The sequence below is a fragment of the Stegodyphus dumicola genome, chromosome 5 (assembly GCF_044657685.1).
Source record: "Stegodyphus dumicola isolate Sdum_Otavi_A_Nest chromosome 5, ASM4465768v1".
NCBI classification, from domain to species: domain Eukaryota; kingdom Metazoa; phylum Arthropoda; class Arachnida; order Araneae; family Eresidae; genus Stegodyphus; species Stegodyphus dumicola.
The window spans coordinates 164168347-164193019 of NC_140772.1; the positions used below are offsets into that span (position 1 = coordinate 164168347).

Below are 24673 nucleotides of genomic sequence, written 5' to 3' on the forward strand. Positions count from 1 at the left end.
TTGGCCTATTTATTAACAGAGAAAGCCATTTAAAAGTTGTGTTTCAAGAAATGTTTTCTGCCTATAAGTGATAAACCGGCAAAGATCTTTTTGAAATAGGAACTAACTTTAGTGAAATCTATACAATGTTTCGGATCGTGTTTCTTTTTACAGTACGTTTCAGTGTCTTACATCTATTATCCAAATATAAAGAAGCTCAAAATATAAATAGCCTCCGCAAAATTTTTTAAAGAGCCAGTTGTTAGAATGTTATCATCCAACAAAGCATAAAACCTTTAATTTACATTTCAAAGTTAATTAATTTGTAACTGCTTAACACACAGAGCAAAATAAAAGAAATAAACGCAGCTCTTAGTGATTTAAGTTTTATTTTATTTTTAAAATTATATATCATACTGATATAAATTTGAATTAAATTTTATCTGCAATATATCTAATTAGTAATTTTTATGAATATTTGCAGCATTATTGTAATTAACTCAATATATTTATAACGACGTATAACTTACATGACTACGAAAGTGGACCAAATGGATCTAGGCGGATATTTCTATTTTTTTTTGGAAATGAAGGAAATGGTCAAATATTAAATTAATAATAGTATCAGCTTAATAAAACTATGCGCAAATTCTTCATCCATGGTATTACTATGTGAAAAAAATAAAAAAGTTACACGTATATGTGACTAATGTATATTACGTATATAATAGTTTTTCGGTGAGGTTTTAAATAAGTTAAGAATCAAATCAGATTGTTAATGGCACATGCAAGAATAACTGATACGATCAATATGTAACATTCATTTTTAATCCAGAACTGAACAAATATATTTACATTTTGAACATGCAGAGGATCATACATGTAATTTATTAGCCATGTGAGCTGTTTTTTTAAACCTCTCTGAATCTTCAATATAAAATATAGGTTAGAACTAAACCGTTAGATTCTTCCGAAAGTAGTTTAATCAGAATTGAATGTTTTTGTGACATCCAGTAGTTCGAAAATATAAAAGGAATGATTCATTGTCCTGAATAATTCATTGTTCCTGAATAAGCCCAAAATGGGTCAGATTCGGATATAAAACCGAATCTAGAGTTCTTACCATATTTATTATTGCTTGAAATTGAAGCAAGGCTGTTTAAAAGGGGAATCTGTTTTCTTGTTTATATTATTGACGCAATGAAAATCAAGTTACACGACTAGAAACTATACGTCAATTTTATATTTGTATATGATATTTAAACAACAAACTTTGTTACTTGTGTCTATATACATGATATGTGCTTTTCAAAGGCAAAATGTGCCAGGCTCATTTATGTGAGGACCAGCTAATGCTCGCATGGTAAACGTTTAAATGACCCAACAACCTCTTAATGAGCTGCATAATAACAATTTTCATTCAACGATTCATTAAAATTAGGGGTCTTAATATTTTACTTCCAACTGACATATACGAAAGTCATGTTTTTAACATCAAAATGCAAATTCATAATGTAAAGCATGGATGACTCAATACACGGCACGCTTACCACAGTGTGGCGCAGAGGAGTTTTTTAACTGTGGTGCGCGAAGAATTATTGAAAAAGTAAAAAATTAAAAAGTAATAATAATGTCGTTTTCAGGAACTTTGTCAAAATCTCTAAAAACCCTACTCATAGGTTACTGAATACAACAACGCTAGAAAGTGGCACTGCTTCTTAACAATAGTAAAACGATGCGTTAATTGTGACGAATCTAATGGTTTGAGTTGTCTTGCTATGGTTGTTCGTTCTCGAACGAGAGCGATAATCTGGCTATTTGGCTCAATTTATTTTAAACTGCCAATTAAGCTTTTTTTAAATTACTTTTAGACTTTAGCGTCGAGCATCGTTGTTTAAAAAATTTTATTTTCAATAAGTCCATGAGTAAACCTTCGATATCAAACAGAAAACGTTAAGAGGATACTGCAATTCGTGATTTTAAAACGGTCTGGGAAGAACAGTTTTTGTTTACGCATCAAAATACTGCCGAGCCTATTATTTTGATATGTAGAAGTGCCGAAAAAATTTAACCTGGACCTACTTACTTACTTACCACCAGCTGAGTTGATGCACCTCCTGTTATATGACTATCAGCAGTTGTACTCAATTGGTGGAGCATTCTATTGTCGCTAGGCCTAGATAAAAATCTCTATTAGAATATTAAAATATGTAGCTGAATTTATAAAGTTACTTCGGAAGATGGGTATTTGTGACCTGTGGTTATTAAGACTTTGGCCCTATCAAGACTTTGACTGTACTGAATGAGGATTTTAGCAATGTTTTATGCATTGTGATTCTGAATTTAAAGATAATATTTTCTCTACAGGGCTTCTTAAACTTCTTCCAGTCGCGACCCCTTTTTATCAGTGAGATTTTTTTCGCGACCCCAAGATATTTACGAAAATTTTGTGGGACCCCATAAAAGCATTGCTCAAATCCGACACGCGCGTGAGTGAAATTGTAAATTAAGAACTACCAAAATGTAAATTTTTGGCGCCCACCTGCTGCAGGTCCCACGATCCACAGTTTAAGATACTCTGCTCTAGAAGTCAGTGGTAACTTGGATATAAGATGTTATTCTGATGCATTTATACCGAACATTATCAACTGGGTATATTAATGCACATCATATGTACTGTTCATGTATTTGCAGAGTTCCTGTACTTTTTGCTTGTCACATTCATAATAGTCACTTGTATTATTTATTGACTTATTTACGGTTTGCTTACAATTCATTTATGCATACGTTTTATTTGGACTGAAATTTGAAACAAATGCATAACGGTTATAACAGCAAATATCCTACCGGATCACACACAAATGACGAAATGAAAACTGTGGTGAAGGCTTCTGTTCATGCGATGCGTGCGTTGTTATACAACAATTTCAAATTAACTAGAAGTGGACTGTACTAAATATTTTATTCAACAACTTTAATCAAATGCGTGCCATCTTTCAAGCGATGACTTACTACTAATAACAACAGCAATAAAAAAAAACTGAGTAAGCGTTTACAGGGTTGCTGTAATGAACATCTGCGCCATGCAAGGCGCCAAGAAGAGAAAAAATGACGTAATCTTACAGTTAAATAGTCTTAGAAGAGAAAAAATGACGTAATCTTACAGTTAAATAGTCTTAATGACTTAACATACACCCGGCATTGAAGGGTTACTTCAATAATTTCGTGCGATAATACTCATAATAACCTACAAAATTGTACAATTACTGCCTTATACAATAATGCAATACGAATAACATCTCTTAATTCAATATAATAATATTCAATTTTCAATAAAAATTTTATACACAATACAATGTACAATACAAGTTTTATAATAATAAGCTAACACTTAACTAACTTAGGAAGCTTCTTCTTGGGGTAAAATTGCAATTTTTGTAATTCCACGCTTAATAATTCCAGCCCTTTGCTGTCTGTATTTCTACTACTCTAACCTTACCGTCAACTCCAGGAAAAATTCTTGTAATGCGTCCTAACACCCATCTACAAACAGGAAGCTCATCCTCCTTAACTAGTACTAGCATACCTATTTTAATATTCGTTTGTTCTACCTTCCATTTTGAACGCTGTTGTAGTGTGTTTAAATAGTCCCTATGCCAACGATTCCATATCAACTGGACAAATCTGGTAGTTCGTTTCCATCTTGAGAGTCTGTTTTCAGGTATATCAATTAATTCGGGTTCTACTATAGCATTCAAGGGTCTTCCAATGAGAAAATGACCTGGTGTTAATGCCTCTAAATCATTTACATCGGAAGATAAGGGAGTAATAGGGCGAGAATTTAAAACAGACTCTATCTGAGTTACTACAGTTAATAACTCCTCGAAAGTCAACCTTGCATTACCTACAATCCGCTTTAAGTGATATTTCACGGATTTTATTCCAGATTCCCATAGTCCACCAAAATTAGGTGTTCGTGGGGGAATAAACTTCCATACTATTCCTTCTTCACCTAAATAATCTGCTAATTTTTTGTCAGGATTTCTAATTAAATTGTTAATTCTTTGCAATTCGGCATTTGCGCCAACGAAGTTTTTTGCGTTGTCTGAGAAAATGATTGAACATTTTCCGCGCCTAGCAATAAATCTCTTTAAGGTGGCAATAAATGCGTCAGTGGTGAGTTCACTCACTAGTTCGAGATGCACTGCCTTTGTTATAAGGCAAATGAAAAGAGCTAAATATACCTTATGAAGAGTTCCTTTCCTCTGTCCCTTGTACCTAATAAAAAATGGACCGCAAAAATCGGTGCCGACATGATTAAAGGGTGAGCTTGGATTTACGCGCTCTGCAGGTAATGACCCCATAATTTGTTCGATAGTGACTGGTTTATTTTTACTACAAATTATACATTCATGGGTAATCTTTCTAGTTAAATTCCTACCTTGTAATGGCCAAAATTTCTGTCTCATAAAACACAATAATGCTTGCGAACCTACGTGTAAATATTTCTGATGATAATGCTCAGCAATCAGCTTAGTTAGTTTGCATTTAACAGGCAAAATTATTTGATGTTTTTGTGAAAACATTACATTGGCCCCTTGTAATCGGCCTCCTACTCTCATTACATTATTTGCATCCAAAAAAGGGTTCAAAGAAAGTAAATTACTTTTATTATTAATGGGTTTACCTTGTGCGAGGGAGTTGTAATCTGAATAAAAACTACATTTTTGAACCTCTCTTACTAAAAAGGATTCTGCCTCATTTAACTCCTTTGAACTTACTCCTCCTGTTCTTCTCTGTGCTCCTTTCTGTTTTGAACACCTAGGGTTCCAAATGAACCTGAAAATATAACTAACAATACGTAATAATTTTAAATAATTGTTAGTGATATCTAGGATATTATCAATAAATTTTGAAGGCAAAGTGCATAAACAAGCAATGTCAGTTTTTTTCTCATTTCATTAGAAAATGTCTCTGTTTTTTCTAATTGTTCAAAGTCAATGTTCTTGTTAGGTATGACACCCTCACTCAAGAATGGAGGACCTTTCCACCACAGATCAGCATCATGCAGTTTGTCAAAATTCAGTCCTCGGGAAATAAGGTCTGCTGGGTTCTCCTCTGAACGCACATAATTCCACTGGCATGTATGTGTTAGGCCTTGGATCTGCAACACTCGATTAGCAACAAACGTTTTTAGTACATGCGGAGGATTCTGAAGCCATGCTAACACTATGGTTGAGTCACACCACAGACATATTTTACTGATGTCCAATTTCAATAAAGGCACCACCTTTGCAACAAGCTGTGCTAGCAGTACAGCTGCGCAGAGTTCCAGTCGAGGTACTGTCAGCGGTTTTAGTGGAGCTACTCTGGACTTGCTGCAAAGCAAATGTGAAGATAAATTATTGTCACTTCTACAGCGTAAATAGATGGCTACTCCGTATGCGTGTTCTGATGCATCTGAAAATCCATGAATTTGTATATCAGAAAAACTATCCTGTAAAACATATCTACTGACTTTCAAATTGTTGATAGATTGCATTGAATCAATAAAAAGTTGCCAATCCTTAATTATCCTTTCGGGTAGCGGATCGTTCCAATCAAGCTTCAATAACCAAAGTCTTTGGATGAAGATTTTTGCTTTTGTTATCCCTGGACCAAGCAGTCCTAATGGATCATAAATGCGAGCAATATCAGACAACACTGTTCTCTTTGTGTAAGTAGTTGGTTTCTTGATGGTTGATTTGTACGAAAAACAATCTATCTTTGGATTCCATAATAATCCTAAAGTTTTGATGCTCTGATCGTCATCGAAATTACTGAAAGAATATTCCTCTTGTCCATCCGGAAACTGCAAAAGATCAGGATGATTAGCACACCATCTGTGCAGACGCATTCCTCCACGTGATAATAGGTTAATCAATTGCGACTGTAATTCTTTAGCCTCTATTAGAGTATGGGCTCCTGTGAGTACGTCATCGACATAAAAATCCCTTTGTACTATTGGCGCTGCTAACGAAAAATTATTTTTCTCGTCTTCTGCTAATTGATTAAGTGTGCGTGTTGCTAGATATGGTGCGTTGGAAGTACCGTAAGTTATAGTCTTCAGTCTATAGACCTTAACTGGTTCTTCTTCACTACTCTTCCATAAGATGCGTAATAAATCTCTTTGATGTTCTTTAATCAAAATCTGACGATACATTTTTACAATGTCTGCTGTGAAGGCAATTTTATGCGTTCGAAATCTGCAAATAATATCAAATAGTTCGTCTTGAATTAACCCTCCATTCAGCAGAATATCGTTTAACGAAATTCCAGTAGTTGTAGGAGCAGTGGCATCGAACACTACCCTAAGTTTAGTGCTAGGTTTCTCGGGCCTGAAAACCCCATAGTGAGGAAGATAATATGAGAAACTAGAGCTATCCCCTTCATCAATTTCTTCGGAATGGCCTAATTCATTATATTCCTTAATGAAATCTTCGTATAAGTGTTTCATTGCGGGATTGCGAGTGAAGCGTTTAAGTAGATAATTCAGTCTTTTGCTAGCGTTTTCTCTCGATTCCCCTAAAAGGCTAAGTCCTTCCTCCTTAATTGGCATTTCCACTACATATCTGCCATTATCTTGCCTCGTGTGTGTACGAAGAAAGTGCTGTTCACAAAATTCCTCTTCCTGACTTTTCACTTTTTTTGCTTCATTAATACCTTCAATTTCCCAAAACCTTCTCATGTTGTCAGATAAATTATCCCCATTTTCCACAAACCCACAAAAATTATCAACACTGCCTTGCTGCGGCATGCGTACTGACCCGCTAACGATGTATCCAAAAACTGACTGATGGAGAATCAGGTCTTGCATATTTATTCTATTTGTTCCCAGTAAATCAAAAAATATTTCGTTAGATAATAAAACATGCATTTGACCAGGTTTATAAAACTCTGGATCAGCTAAACCAATGAGTTGCAACTGCTTAACATCAGGAATGTTTATATATCTAGCAGGCGTTACGCGAGTTATTTTTGGAACAACAAAAAATTGTAAGGTACGAATAAAATCTCTAGTAGCGTTAGCGATGGTTGCTATAGCTTTTTCCTTAACACTCATAACTGTACCATTGATACCTGAAATAGAAGCGTTTATTTTTCTTTTCTTCAAATTCAATAACTCAGCACCTTCTTTAGTAATGAAATTATTTTGAGAACCGGAATCCAGCAAGGCTCTCAGCGAGATAAATTTTCCATCATTACCCTTAACGAAAATAATTGCAGTTGAAAGTAGAACTTGTTTATTAAAAGAACTGGAAATATTCAGCGTAGTACCATTAATGGACTTTGCTTGGTTGGTTTCATTAGTGTCACTAACCTTTTGGCTGCTTGCCATTGGAGTAAATATATCAGCATTTGGAGAAAGATTACTGCTTAATTTATTAGTCTTGTTTGTGATCTGATTCGATGTGCCATTTGCTTTATCGAAATTTTCTTCATTTCGATCAAAATGTAAGAGCGAATTGTGAAATTTCTGACATTTTCTGCATGTATTAGAACTTTTACAGTCCTTGATTGTGTGGACCGAAGATAAACAATTGAAACATAGTTTTTTTGTCTTTACAAATTCCAATCGTTTCTTGACTGTTAGATTTAAGAATTGCGCACATTTCAACAATAAATGATCAGCTTTACAATAAGGACAATTTTTTGAATTTTCCGAAAGTGATGTAAGAGCTTTGGTATTAAATGAACGTTTCGATTCCCCATGCGGAGGTTTGTAATGTGATAGGGTGCGAGCGTGTTCCTTCAAAAAACATGTCAGTTGTTTAACCATTCCTATCTCGTCTTTTTTAAGTGACCTTTCCCACTAACACCGAGTATTTCTACCCAACTTTTCAACTAATAAATAAACAATTAACGTGTCTGAAAATTCTTCCACCTTTTGCTCCAATGCTTCCAAGGATAGTAAACATTCATGCACCTTATCGATAAATATTAAAAGCGACGAAGTAGAATCACTCGTTTGAGGTATAGAAATTAATTTCTTTATGATAGAATTGATCAATTCTTTTTTGTTGCAATAGCGATCAACCAACAGATTCCATGCTATGTCATAATTCGAATCTGAAATTGGAATAGACTGAATAATATTTAAAGCGTCTGCCTTACACGAACTCTTTAAATATTGCAATTTTTGCGCATTTGTTAATTTGCTATTTTTATGCACAGCTGCGGAAAATAAATCCTCAAATTCAATCCATTCTTCGATTTTCCCACTAAATATTGGAAGAGACAATTTAGGTAATTTTATATCCGAAACAATTATGTCTTTACTCGAACCGTTTTGATTTGAGCAGCTATTCCTTTGAGAACGGATCTCAGAAATTTTTCTTTTAATTTTCAAATGAATTTCATCGAGAATATCTACTACATTTTCCTTTTCCTTAATGAATTCGTCAGTGTCCTTTTCTTCACAATGTGCAAATAAAGAATCGAAAATGTTACTTAATTCCTTTTTAAATTCTAATATTTTTGATTCGTATAACTCCAATAAGGAAATATCTGCTTCATCCACTGTAGAATTTACCTTATTTTCAAACTTTCTGATACTGCATTTTAAACTTTTTTTGTTAGCTTTAATCGCTTTCAATTCACTCATCATGAACAAATAAATAATTTATCACTTACCGTGATTGCAGATTTCTCGACAGCGACACCGGAAATGAACGATGACACAGTATCCAATCTTAATTGCGTAATCCACACGAAAACGAAAGCATTCCAAACACTCTATATGAAGTTATGCGTAATACAACCAAACGAAAGTATTCTAAATGTTCTAAAAAGTTAATTTTAGCAACGATATCTTTTACCTGTGGCTCGGCGGGCCATAAAGTGTTCATGCGATGCGTGCGTTGTTATATTGTTATACAACAATTTCAAATTAACTAGAAGTGGACTGTACTAAATATTTTATTCAACAACTTTAATCAAATGCGTGCCATCTTTCAAGCGATGACTTACTACTGATAACAACAGCAATAAAAAAAAACACTAGCGTCTACGGAGAGAAGGCAACTTTTGGGATCGTGATCTGATCCTCCTGTGCGCATCTCAATTTGCGCATATGCTGCCGTGCACTTCGTGAAATTTTGTTTATTTACGTGAAGTACTCTGTGGTTTTGAAATTTGCGTCATGTGTTGAGAATGGATGAAATTGTATTACATCTGTATTTGATCTACAGTGAAATACAGTTCAATTAATAAATCGGTGTTTGTTAAAAAAAATTAATTTATGCTTGGAGATAAAAAAATAAAATTTTTGCTAATGAAAGTTATTAAGTAGTGCACTTTTCATTAAAAAAGTTTATTTCTTTTTATACATTAAACATTAAATTAATTATATACATTAAATAATAATGAAATATTATCTATGATTGTTGTTAATTAAGCATGCCTATCTTCTGTAAATTATTGCTAAAACATGTGCAAATAATGAGGAAATATACGTTATGCTAGTTTATTTCTTAGCAGGTAATCACAGGACCATGATAGAGAGTGTCTATTATTTGTTCCTGAAATTTCTTTATTGCTTATACTAAGCTTATGCGTTAAAGTGTATTAAAAAGCTTATTTACGACACATATGAGCACATTCTGTTGCATCAGCTATGTGAGAAGTTGGTGTTACAACTGGCATTTCAACTATGAATTAAACTATTGACATTTCATCATCTGTACAAGAGATTTTAATTATATCATTAAGTCGTGCATGTGAGACAAATGCATTAAATTGTTATTACAATAGTGTGAAAACAAGAAAATTAAAGTCAATTTCTTTGAAAAAACTGTTACTTTTTGGAAAAAATAAATACTTTAGACATTCATATTCATCATGTTATTCTCAATATATTTACAATGTCAAGCTAATAATACCTAAGTATTATTTGTGATAATTTATCATTTTAAAAGAGGTATATTATATGTCAAGGACAAGGTTGACAAAGAAAGTATAAGAATTCTTTCTGTAACTAAACATGATTCACTACTCAGTACTAAAATAAAGAGGTTTATCAATCCATGAATAACGTGTTTTTATGTACATCATCTTACTGGATGGTTGCTGCCAATGAATCGACTGTCTGTGTAACAGCTGGAGAACAAGGTGCTCAGAATTATCATTGATGCTCTGTGTTTTGTCTTAAAAAACATACATCAACCTGGATTTTAAAATGAAATTAATAGACATAAAGCTTAAATAGAAGTATCTAATTTTAAAATAACTGTAAGAGCCATAGCTGCAGTTTACTTAATAATTCAGATATTTGTGATTTTATCATTGAGGAGCCTTTCAATGGCTAAGGATTATGTAACATAAACTATTATAGTAGTAGACTACAGTTAGTAAATTTGCAACATTTTTATTGCTAGTTCATAGTTGAGATATTAGTAAAGACCATTTCAGGTTGAATGTTAGCTATAACATTCTACCTGAACTGCCTACAGTACTTCGATCTTGCATGTATTTTCACTTACTGTCTCCAGAGGCAGAATTTTTTGTTTTTACATCCAGAGCTCTTTGATAGTGTTTTTTCCACACATGACAGTTCAACACAAATCGAAAACGGGGGACACTTCTACATAAAAGAAACATTCAATTGTTGGATGGATGATAGTACTTTGTACAGTTTGGTGGCATTTATGTAAAAATTATGTGTTGGTTATTTTTCAATAACTTGCAACAGTGATTTTGATTATAAATTTGTTTTAGGAAATTCTAAGCTACTGGATAACAAAAATATAGATTTTAGCAAAATGTTCATGTTATGCGTAAAAAATGAAAAATACCTTAAGATACATTTAAAATGTCAAAATTTCGGAAAAATATAACACTCTTTAAACCTCAGTTTCCTTACATCTAAATAGTATTAAGTGTGAAAATTTGTATAATTTATATATTTTTAATTACTTGTATAATGTATGCACTTGTGAATTCAGATCAATTAGTTGTTTTAACTGTTTTAAAAAATGAAGCAATATTATGCAGAGTAAGGAAATCAAGATTGTGATCCGATGACAATGAGATTAATGTTTAAATGTGAAATGGAAAGTTGTTATTTATTATATTATCAGAGAATTATTAAACTGGGCATAATCGCCAAGGAAGGTATTGAATGCTACGTGAAAATATGTTTACTAAAAAATTTGAATTTCATAATGAATGTATCCAAACACATGTTTTGAGTCAAAAGTTTGAAACTTGATGGCTGAGTGTAAATATAAAATTATGGTTGTTTAAATACTTTGTAATTAGGCACATAGGTCAGGTTAATCTTTTTAAATAAGGTAAGGAATGCAAGAGCTATATGCCTAAAGGAAAATATGCCTTCATGGAGGAATTTCAAGGCAAAACTGACATTTGAGTGCATATTAAAAAATAATACATCTAATTTTCATTCAATTTATACATATTTCATATGTAAAAAATTCTGATATATGCTACATTACTGTTAATTACTTGACTTGAAAAATATAGTAAATACACAGAAATTTAAGATTTGCACATTTCGAAAAATATTAAATATATGAGTATACATTATCCTTGTAAAAAGCATAAAATACATAAATATTTATTAAATTATTATAAATGTATTTGGAAATGAAGGATTTATTCTTTCATAAACCCCTGTTAACGTTATTGTGAAGAAATCTAGTTATTAAATATATCTAAATTTATAATGATTATAAATATTATTTAAATATATAATAACCTTAACATTTAATTGTAAACATAAATTGAAAATTTTTAGCAGGAATTTTTTATTTGCTATTTCAGCAAGAATTATTCATACTGGAAAGCAATCTGTTAAAAAGTGCTGTAAAGCACAGTCTACAAGATGTGTACTTAATTTTATCTATCAAATGCCTGGCTATTGACCATTAAAGTGCAGAGCACATATCCAGATGAGCAGGACTTGTCCAGAAACACACAAAGTACATAAAAGTGAGGTAGACAGATGTGTACTTAAGGAATTAGTAAAAAATAATTTTTAGAATATGCATTGTTGAAATTAAGGATATAAAAAAATATAATACAGTTAAAAGTCTTTAATCCGGACTCGTCGGGACTTCAGTGATTCCGGATTAGGGGTTTTTCCAGATTATAGATCATAAATTTAAATCTGGTAAGATGGCATGCAGAAATTATACAATTAAAAATATGAAACCATAATTTCTGTGTTGACGCATGCGCAGAAAGTTTGTAGCTTTGAGGTCCGGATTATGGACGTCCAGATTAAAGACTTTTGACTGTAAGTATCAAAAGAATTCTTTCCTTACATTTTGTAATAAATCAGTTACAAGTTTTAAACAATATTAAAAATAAACTTTTTTAATCCATTTCAAAAATACTCATAGAAAGTTAAGTACATGGAAATCAGTAGCAATATTTAACGTATTTTACTATGGAAATAACAGCTGCTCTAATTTGAAATTAACTGAACTGAGCATTAATTATAAAGTAGCTCTGATTTTTAAAGGATGCCTCAGAAGCTAAAAAATCATTCTGCATTTGAGAAGGTATTTCAGGAAGAAGCTCTGTAAATAGGAAAGAAATAATGCATAATTTTGATTTTAGTATTATAATAAACTTTGATCTTAATTTTTGTAATCATTAACCAAATAAAATCAAATTAACTTAAAATTTCTTTGTAATGTAATTAACAAGAACATGTGAAAATATTTCATTCAAATTAAACTTTTCTGGGAAAGTATAGCATTTAATTCCGCTCAGAATAATACATTGTTTTAAAATATTTTCTTTTTACATACTTATGACTTTGAAGTATTACGGAAAAAGAAAATATATATATTTATATGTATATTTACGATGTAATTACAAAATGTTTACCGTTGATTATGTTAAAACCTATTGATCTTAATGGATAGTCACTGAATAGTTTGGTTTCCACGAGAGGTGCACTACTGCTTCAGGGCAGTACACGAGGAAAACCAGTTAAGACCTCTCCTCTTATTTCTACCTCCATTATTTAAATTGAGGATTTTGGATCTTTAGAGAGTGTTTCTGGCATCTGTGTTGGATGGTCAGATTCTTCCAGCTCTAGTATAATTAAAAGTATCAGCTTTGTGTTCTCATGCCACCGATACTTTAATCTGATGTGCCAGTAAATTAGTGGCTAGCTTAATAATTAACTATGTAGTCTTAGACTACTGATCAACATTTTTCATTTATTTGATTGTTCGCATTTATTTGCATCGCCACTAGCTGTGGTTATGCTCTAAGTTCAGGCCATGCTCTGTTTTGTTAAAAGTTCAGTTTAAATAAAAAGGTTGTTTTAAAATCTTTCATAAAGCTTTGTCATAATATCTCAAGTGATGATTATATTAGGGTTATAAGACTAAAATTCCATTATTAGACCAAGAATAACCTTATAACTTAATGGAAGTTTAAGATATTCATAATGACTAAATGTGTAAGTTTATTAAAAAGTTAATAGAGACAGAGCTTAAATTGCACCGGAGCCTGGCTCCGGTACTTCTTAGTTTTTGGAATAAATCATAAATAAGGCTCCGGCACTTCTTTTATGCAACTGAACAAAAATTTGATCTCAAACATTTAATTTTTTGCAGTAAAACTGTATTACAAATCGCTTATTAAATTTTAATTTATCTCTTTACATTTTACTTAATTTTAATTACTTTAATAATTTATTAATTAAATAACAATCATTAATTAAAAATAATTGATACTTATTAATATTAATTAAATAATAATGAATTAATTTGGTATTAATTAACTATTTAATTTTTAAATTATTAATGATTGTAACAGTCATTTTATTTATTTATTTACTTTTCTTTTCCTTTGCTGACAGTTTAGCATAGGGTTCTGGCACTTCTAAGTTTAGAAATTAAGTCCTGAATAAGGATATTTATTAATTATAGGAACTTGATAAGTAACCTTCACCAGCAATTTAATAGCCAGTTGATTGTGTTGTTGCCAAAGTAATTTTGTCATGATTTGAATATGGTTATCTTCCACTGTCGGGGCCGTTCCTAGCGCGGTGCAGCTGTAAAATTATGCAACAGCTGAACACTCGCGATACCACAACTAAATATTTTTAATTCATTGTACTTGTCACATGTAAATACTTTTTATACAATTTGTCACATATAAGTACTTAGTGAGTATGAAATAAAAATTCAACTAATCATTAAGAATTTTTTTTTAAATTTGGGCACTGTATTTTTAGGAAAATACACAGGCAGCCAATGGCCTAGGGACGGCCCTGTCCACTGATGTAAATCTGTCGTGTTAGTCCAGCTGACAAGTATTTCATATTTCTGGTGTATAACTCTCAAGCTACGTTCTGCAGTAGAATTGCTTAAAAGTAAGAATGAAACAAGGATAACACATATGTCATTCATTTGCTGCACAAAGTATAACTCAAGATATTTGAAGTTAAAGCTCAGTTATATTCACTGCATTGCAACATGTTGAGAGAAAGGCAATTTTTATCCTTACCGTCCTACACCAGGGATGGCCAACACACGGCTTTTACTTTTTATGCAGCAACTACAGAAAAGTATATCATTTTTAATAAAATTCCCAGCAAGTCTGTAAATTACTTCCAGAGAACAGGCTCTAAACAATAATGATATTGCTAATATGAGCTCTAAACAATCATGCATACTGCTTTATTTCAAGCCTTTCACATTAACTATTACAAACTTTGATTTAATATTGAAGCAAATAGACATAGAAGATATGCAAATTCTAGTGATCTGTTTGCTTTAATGCGTACCAATGATGGTGATATGTTACTTAGGGTTATCATGTTTTAGGTTTGAAAATGCTAGACTGTAGGAATCTGCAGGAAACGGGAAAATGAACACTTGCCCCCTCCTCCAGAATTGAGTAAAAAATATATTTTTGCATCAATATAATATTGCATATTTCATAATCTGTTATAAAATCTTCAAAATGTGTGCGTGTGATTATGGCAAAGCCTCGAGGGCTATCTGCCTAAGAGGAGGGATGCCTTCGTGGAGGACTTTCTATGGAAAACTGGCTCCTATACACGTTACACATGGGGAAAACCACGAAAACGCCCATGCAGCCAGCCCGTTCACGGGATTCGAACTTCAGACCGAACTACTAGTGTTCAGCGACTTTATCGCTCGCTCGGCCGCTGGTGGGCCCAAAAATCTTCAAATTAAGTAGTTAAATAACAATGTGTTGATTTGATTGTTGGAACTGGAATATGGCAAAGATCATGTGGGGGAAGAAATACCTTCATGGAAGACTTTTTAATCAAAACTAGTTTGTTGGTTTGGTTTATTTTATTATGGCAAAGCACTTGATGGCCATCTGCCTAAGGGGAGAGATGCCTTTGTGGAGGACATTCTAAGGGAAACTGGCTCGTATACACATTACACATGGGGAAAAACATGGAAATGCCCATGCAGACAGCCCGTTTGAGGGACTTGAACCTCGGACCAAACTACCAGCGTTCAGTGACTTTACCGTTCGGCCGCTGGTGAGCCAAAACTAGCTTGTATTCATATTCATAAATACTTCGGGTGTTAACTGACATACTTTATCTTTCGGATGTGCAAAGAAAACAGACAAAACTTCCTGCTCAGTTCTGTTTGTAATAATAAATGCACAGGGAAAGCCGTGAAGCAAAGCATCAAGTAAAAGAAGTGTGATTAATTCAATTCTGTAACCGTTCAACCTATGTGTACCATTTATACATATATAGTCTGATCCCAACTTCTGAAGAAAGTGCCTCTGGGAGTCATTCATTTTCATTAATGTGAAATCATCATTTTAAAATTCAGGATAACTTTCTAAAATTCTATTTTAAGGCTTATAAAATAAAAGAGTTGTTATCCTCACTAGTAATTTCATTAACCCCAGGCATTTCATTAACATTTATACAATCATTTTTATGCCTTACAGCATTTGATTGTGGATTATAAGAATTTTTGGTACACTTCTGTTACTGGGACCAGATTCAGAAATGTATACATTCATATGTACACATATATATGCATACATGAACACATCCATCCAGCCATACATGCATACATTTCTGATTCTGGTTCTGATAACGGAAGAGTACCGAATTTTCAATATTCCATAAATCATTCTTTGTCAAAAGATGCAGTATCATATACAGAATCTTGAATTTTATCTAAAATTTCATCAAAAGATACTTTTCCAGCAATTTAAGTTACATAAATTAACATTAGAATGGTATAACTGCCGTTCTAATTTTGTAAGAGACAGATGCCCTATACCCTTTCTATGACTTACAATGGGTTTTTCTATATAAGCAGTACATTTTCCATTATTAAACTGGCTTACTGGGCAATAAGCATTAATTTTGTTACTCCCTTGTATTTTTAAATGTCCCATGCCTTGCACTTTAGATATAAAATAATGTCCTGAATGATGGCATATAAATAAATATCTTTTACATGTAATGGGTCATGTTTCTTTGTAAGTTAAAAAAATTTAGATTATGTTTCCATTTCAAAATTCTCCTTTCACAACATGAAATCATTAAACACAGAGAAATCTCTTTCTTTTTCAATGACTATTTCATGTTCCATTTGCAAATGTAATGAAAAGTTTTCCTTTGGAAAACCTTCATTACATAATGTGCATTTATATAATTTTTTAATGATGAACACTCAAGGGCAGTAAATGCACTATCTGATTGTGAAAATAATAAATTTTTATTATTGTTGAACTGACGACTATATAAACTGCATTTAAATTGGAAAACTTTATTTTTACTTGCTTTGAGTAATGTTGTTTGTTGTGATATATGCAATTTCATGCAGTGACATTTTAGATTGCTGTTACTTGAGAAACATTTTTTTGGAATCAGGGCAGCTAAAACTTTTTTGAAGTTATACTGGATTTTGAAGCAAAAGTATATGAAATCGAATTATCATTGACGACTTTATAAAATGCATGATCTGAATTGGAATTAAATATTTCAGCAGTAGAAATATGCTTTTTATTGGAATGTATGTTCTTCAAATGATGCTATAAATTGCTGGCATTTGAAAAACACTTTTTGCAAATAGAACAGTTGTAAGATTTTGAAATTACAATTTTCTGAAAGATGTTACCAATCGTAATCAAAGCGGAAATGTGAATTTCAGATCTATTGTCTTGAATGATCATTGATATCACCACCCAGCTCATTTAAATTGGTGCTATATATTATAATATTCTGAAGCAGAATCCTCACAATATTCCTAAGTATTTGGCCGTCAGAAGGGTCTTTTATTGAGAGATTCTTCAGTTCATTATAAATATGTGAAAGCAAAATTCACATACTAACGCAACATAAAACGCACGAAGTCAAATGCAAAATGTAAACAGACACATTTTTGACGTATCTGTTAACGTCACATGATGCGCAAACTGAGATGCGCGTAAGACGGGAGGATCAGATTCATGATCCCAAAAGTTGCCTTCTCTCCGTAGACGCTTGTAAAAAAAACTGAGTAAGCGTTTACAGGGTTGCTGTAATGAACATCTGCGCCATGCAAGGCGCCAAGAAGAGAAAAAATGACGTAATCTTACAGTTAAGTAGTCTTAGAAGAGAAAAAATGACGTAATCTTACAGTTAAATAGTCTTAATGACTTAACAGCTTCTAATAATTTTTTCTGTTGTTAGTTCGGAAGAAAAAAACTATTCTGACGGAGAGTATATAATCAAAAATAGTCTTTTAACATTTCCGTAAAATGTCGATCATATAAACTTAAAAATATGGTTGATAAAATAGCTTTGTCTAGAAATACCGCAATGCGTCGTATAGATGACATGGGCCAGGATGGTGGCATACAAATTGTCTCATAACTACAATATTGCATCATCATCATCATAAATCATTTTTACTGGAAAGGTTAGGGATGAAATTTATTCCAGCTACATAGATAATGTATCCATGTATTCGCAACAAATTAAAAATTCTGAGACTTTCGTACTTTATACTTTTCTAATTAACTTCAAGATGATCATCGACTTAAAAAGCAAATGACATCAAAACTGGGAACGATATACACATGTGCTTATTTTAGAAATACAATTTTTCATTATAGTCAATACACATTTAGCAGCCTTTTAAAAATTTCCATCAACTTATCGCAGAGACACAAATTATTCTCCCTATCCTTCTAATATAATTTAATTAGTAATAAATATATATGTAAAAAATTTAAATCTAATTATGATAACCTTCCAAAGCCTTGCTTAGTTATATGAATAATTTACTCTCAGAAATGGGAAGGATGAATTGTCTAATAATTACGAAGTATTTTTCACCATAATTTCAGCATCTTGCAAGTTGAATTTAAGTTTTATACATAGTTAAGTCATTTTGCATTATAACGACTTGCTTAAAGAATTTTGCAGAAGTATTGATGATAAACGAACTAAGCACTGATAATTTATTAGAATCAAATTTTCTTTGATTCATCGGATATTAATTATTTTCTAATTAATTTCTGAGGACAATCAATAACGAGATAATAAATTAAGGTAGAAAGCTGAAATAAAAGACTTTAGAATTGATAGGATTTTCTGTAGAAGTGTTACAAGTAACCTCTTTGATAGCAAAAGGGTATCACATGAAGTAAATATTAGGTAATTATCTTATCTAAAAGGCGTAAAATTAAAGAATGATACTCAGTTTCACTTAACGAGCTTAGGGATCTTCTTATGGAACAAAACTATGTGCCATTAATACAAATGAAGGAGAAGTTAATTTTCCTTAAAAGGCACATGGAAAAATAAAAATTCACATACTTTTGCAAATTCTTATAGGCAGAAAAATCTTTAATTTTGGACAGTTTGAATTTAGTTTAAAATAATAGTAAAATGCAGCTTGGTAAACAAAGCTAAATAAATTTAACTTGGTAAATAAATGCAGTTTTTTCCCATGTTTTATGGAGCACAGAGCACGATAACTTAATGATACGGCAAATTATACGGTATTTACTTTGGAAAGCTATTTTCCCAAAAGATTAAATTGGGTATTTATGATACACATTCAAGAAAAACATAAAAATATATAAATTTCACATAAAATGAAGAAACATTGCAGCTAACGAATCAAAATACATAATGTTTTTGAGCGATACGGGACATAATGATAAAAATGATAAACAGAAATATTAATAAGTTATAGCACTATGATTTTGAATTTTATGTCATTTATGTTCGATAAAAATGGTTAAACATAGTGTAAAGAATCTTATTTCAAGTATTGAAATTATATCTTTTACTTCATAAATCATGGTATTCATCAAAAAGTTCACTCAAGAGAATATAAAAGAGATAAACTTATAAAGTTTGTAGACACATTAGGATTTTTTGTAAGCAAGAGACATTGAAAAATTAGCAACGCCCTTCGCTGGGAATCGAACCGCGGTCCTCTGAAATACCGGCTCAGTGTGCTGACCACTACACCACGAAGGCACGCTAGGAAGGCGGGAGAAATGCCTTAGAAGTTCTCTATTAAATTCGAAAGCTCTGCCAAAATTTTGTAACAAAAGGAGTCCGAAAAGAAAATATTTTAGTCAGCATTTTATTTATTATTTTATTTAACATATTTATTTACGAATTCTGAGACATTTAAGAAAACATTCCCTTTCAGAAAGAAATAATTTCAAAAGAATATATAAACATGAATTTAATAACCTACACATTTATCTTTACAAAATACTACCCAAGTTAAAAGAATATTATATTCAATGCATGATTTAATTTACTTTCATATTTAAGATGAAAATTGGATACATCTTCAATTTTATCCATTTGCAATTCAAAAATGAACAGTAAAATAAAATAACTGTGGAATAATAATATTATCTAAAGGTCTCAATGTATTTACTGCTGTGCCTTTTACATCAGATTAATAACATCTACGATCATAAGAAAATAAACAACGCTTCCTTTTTATTACACAATCTCTGAAACTATTATTTTGCTTTAAAGCAAGTGGATAGTTAATTTTCGTCAGTTATTAAAACAAAAACAGGTTCAAACAGCAGGTAAATTTCGATGATCATTAAAAAGCAAACAATGTTAAACGCTTGAGGGAGAAATAATACGATGCGAAACGGCCTTAATGATTATAAAACAACATCCTCGTATTAGCCTGGATATAAAATATACTTATTCGCCTACAATAAAATATAATCACATTTTTGAAAATGTTTTACAAGAAATAAAATAGCTTGCGCACGAGATGTGGTCGCATATATGAACGTACTGTACTGAACGTATTGCACAAGAGAGGCAAAATTGGTCTAACCAACAAAGATGAATGTAACATTTATATTATCTTTGCTTGTAGTATATTATTCTTTTAGTGTAAAAGTTATAAAGTTGAATAATAAACTACCTCTTTGCCAGTATGTTATGAAAAATAAAATTCATCTGAATTTACTGCTGTACTTTTAACTCCAAATTGCACTCTATTCACAGACTTCAGAGATAGATACACTTAACTTCACAGACAGAAAATTTAATTAACGAGTATATATCCACTTCTCGGTTGAGACAAAAGAAAAATTTCTGAACTATTAAATTAAGATTTATAAAATGTATTTTCTTCTTTATTTTACATTTGCAACAAAGCAAAGAATAAGGCTTAAGAAGTACAATGTCTAGGTATATAAATCTCGCCATAGTTGAAATTTCATTTTCCTACATCGAAAGAAGCAAAAGTAGCAAAATAAAGAATAAAAAGCAAAACTGATATTCCTCCCATTACGGGCAATAACGTTTTTTGCTTCACGGAAATTGAAATAACATAAAAGGAAGGACAACCACCGGATGTAATCGTAGTATTTTTTTCTCGTTTCGACGCAGAGAAAGCCCCGACGAAAAGCAGTCGAAAAATCGTAGGTTTTTCGACCCATAAATCGACCTTAAGATTTAATCAACTTTCCACAGAACAGCCGAAAGGCTGTTTAACCGAATTCTGTTTCTTGGTGAGATTCGGATTTCTTTTCAATGAAAGAAGGAATTGTAAGAATAGAAATGAGGTTGCGTGTTGAGTAATGTCTAAAACACAATTTCTATTAGAAATAAAATTTCGTAAAAAAGCGTTTTCAGTATAATATTTTTACGTTTCAGTAACACATACATTCATTGATCTTTTCTGCATACAGATAATATTTCTCTTAACAGTATATTCGGTGCTTTTCCGTAAGAAATGCTAGATTTCTTAATAGTTAAAAAACATTCTTTCACATAGTTTATTTTTTAGATTACAATAAATAACTTAACATAGCTTTACAACTAATGAAAAAAATTATGATCTTTATTTCACACAACGCATAACACAAAATTACATCGTAGTATTTTAATTATTGAACGTCTCAATTACAATTTATATAGAAATTCATTCTGCTCAAAGATCCTGTTTAAAATCTAGTAACATTCTTTATATCCCGCTCATATTAAACTGCTTGCTTTTATTTTGAGTGATGAAGATTAAAAATAACGAAATCGATATTACACACATGCGCATGGTACGACTTATAATAGATATAAAGATGCACAACAACTGAAGCTGTAATAAGTAAAACTGAACATTTATTTGTCGTTGATTATAAATGCATTTGAAAGAAAATACACTGAACTTTTCATTTGAAACTTATTTGGAAGGTTTCTTGACATCAGAGACAAGGACTGAATTTTTTATGTATAAGATAAGAAACGCATGCATCTAATAAGCGGTTTAAATGCATCTAATAAGCGGTCTAAATGCATGCATAAAACAAAAAAACATCGATTTTATATTTTGGCTAATAATATAATATATAATTACTTTTAATACACAGACAATCACAAAATAATGAACATTTTAACAAAGATACGGAAATTCAGGGATAAAAAGCTCTATGTGTTCCTTTTATTTCACATCTTTCATCTGGATTAATATTTGTGTTTTTAACAGAACAAGAATTACCGCATTCTGTCGATCCCATGATGTCTAACTGTTACTTGCAGCCTTTATTTTAGTATTATTAGCAGCAAAAATTCTTTAATTCTAAAAACATAAGAGCTACGATATTTTTCTTATAGCAAAGTCTGATTTAATACTAAAGCACAATTTATAAACCGATATATTGTTTTTAATTTCTTTCTTAATCAAAAATAACAGTAAGATTATTTTTATAGGTTGACCGCTGCATTTTAAATAAGAACTCAACAAAAAGACCACTTCAGTTCAAGTCTGATTTTCTGAGTAGCTCATGAAATCGTTGGCGAAGCAAAACGTGTTAAAGTAATTTCGCAAGAATCTTTCAGGATTTAGATTTAAAACTATTCTTCCACTCTCCAGGTTTGAAATTTCGCCAGTTTTGATGACATAACTTTTTATCATTTCAACATGTGTGTAGAAATTTGTCCACATAATAACGAGAATTTATTTACATTTCTTGAACAATCCTTAAATGGTTTGTTGATAGGAGGTGATGTTTCCGCGAGCAATTGGTTGTACATGAAACGTGAAACATGAGAGATTTTGAGTCAAAGGGAATTCAAATAATAACTGGATTTCAAAACATTTTTGTGAAAATGAAGTGATAACATTTATGGTGTACCAAAATGAAGTGATACCATTTATCAGTTGCGAAATATCATTCACAACTCACAAATGGTTATTCAAAAAATAATTTTCTTGGCGCATTGATATTAGGTATATCTTATCAAATTATGAGTGGATGAAACACAGACTAATGACTGAATAACTAAAACGGAGAATACTGGTTGTTCAACGGAAGTTGAATTTCCAGCAATTCAGTGGGCTAACTTTCTCAAAATTAAAATTTAAGAAAGGTAAAGCCCATCAGCGGTCGAGGGGTAAAGCCCGCTGAACTTGGTAGTGCTGCTTGAGTCCCGGTTCGCTTCGAGGGGGGTTCGTGGTTCCCCTTATAGGTAATGTGAGTACAAGCCAGTGTCCTTTAACAACCCTCCAAGTTGCATGCCTCTCATTCCGCTTAGAGTCCCCCACAAAAAAATGTATTAGGTAAATATGGACTTGCTTTCCTTCGAATGTCTTTAAAGAATGCATTATTTCCTATAGGCTAGTAGCACAAATATGCTTTGCTATATTAAATAATCCTAGAGAGTTCATCTTAACTTAGCTTTTAACAACTGCCCAAACTTTATTTTTCTCAGGCTAATCCACACTCTAAATAGTATCTGCAGTAGAGCTTTCACAAGTTGAACTAAATATCTATTGCTACGGATTACTGCTGATTTATTTCTGTAGACTTCCAAATATACAACTAAAATTCAGAATTAATACACGTCGTTCAAATGTCCTTGTACTATCTGAATCATAAATAAAGTATTTAAAAGCATATATATATATATACTAACTTTTAACAGCTTAATAAATCACTCAAATTTCTTCCCCAAGCCAGATGACTAACTAGCTTCAAGGGCTAGTAAATTTTGTTGCATAAACCAAAAGCGCAGGTGCTGCCAATCCAACTCTCTAATTTAGCTAAGCGATCATCCTAATCTGCATTATGCGAAGACCGAATGAAAAAAGATAGAGGATGTGTAGAGAGAATTATGATAAAAGAATGGTTTCTTAAATAAAATTTTCCACTTCGCAGTTAAATTAAGCCCGAATGGATGGAAAATGCGTAAATTTCAAAGTAAATGAAGCACTGTATCTTATCAAATAATTGTTGTTGTTTTTGTTGATTAATGCTCACTTGTCTCAGTTCCGCCCCCAATTTTGATGGAGAGCACCCCGTGGGGACGGGTACGAGGGTTTCTCACCCTTCTTCCCCTACCTACAACTTCTTCAGAGGATTTTCGGTTCGCCGCATATTTAGAGTACCCCCATGCCGCACAGACACTATACAAACATCCCTTCCTTCTCTCGGATTCGAATCCAGATCCTTCGGGCACGGCAGTTAGCGACGCTAACCACCATACGGGTTGGGCGGTTGAAAGAGTTGTATTGCGTTTGTGTAAGTATACAGAAGCTTCTCACTAGATCGCTCTCCTATTAGATTTTATGATAAATAAATCATACTTTTCCTTCTTTACAAGGTTTCCAACACATATGAACATCTTGCACTATAGTCTGTTACTTTAGAATAGGTGCTTCAAGGCCATTTTCCTCTCCCGAACCTGCCTCATAATCATGATAAAGACTGCTGTAGCGAAAAGGTCGAATTCCCTAGTTTGGTAAAATCTCGAATTCTCTGTATGCAAAGATGATGACGCGCATTACTTATACATCTTTGAATAAAAGAAGTATATATTTAATTCAGCAAAATAAAGAGATAGTATTTATCAGCTGTGAAATCTCATTTACAACTCACAAACATCGTAATTTAGGGAAAAGACTTTACGATCCTGAAGTGCCTGTTTTAAAATAATAGACTATAGATTTGCAATCTATTACACAAGTCTCGTATTCTATTTTGAAGACATTAACTTTAGCATTTACTTTAACGGCATTGGCATTTTGATTTTCGATTGAAGAGCACTGAATTACAGTGGCACAGAAATGTCGTCAAACTCATGCAATGCGTGATTCTCCTAAATGTCGTTTCGTAAACTTTTTAAGTCATAGGAAAGGACAAAATGCTTACGACAATCTTATATGGGTATATGTTGAAG

At 32.1% G+C, this 24673-nt stretch overlaps 1 protein-coding gene across 2 annotated transcripts in view; it reads right to left on the bottom strand.

The window, feature by feature from the left end:
* Positions 1 to 24673, bottom strand: part of LOC118181155 (calcitonin gene-related peptide type 1 receptor-like) — a 374571-nt gene that overhangs the window by 251022 nt on the left and 98876 nt on the right. The gene's annotated exons all lie outside the window — the stretch shown is intronic.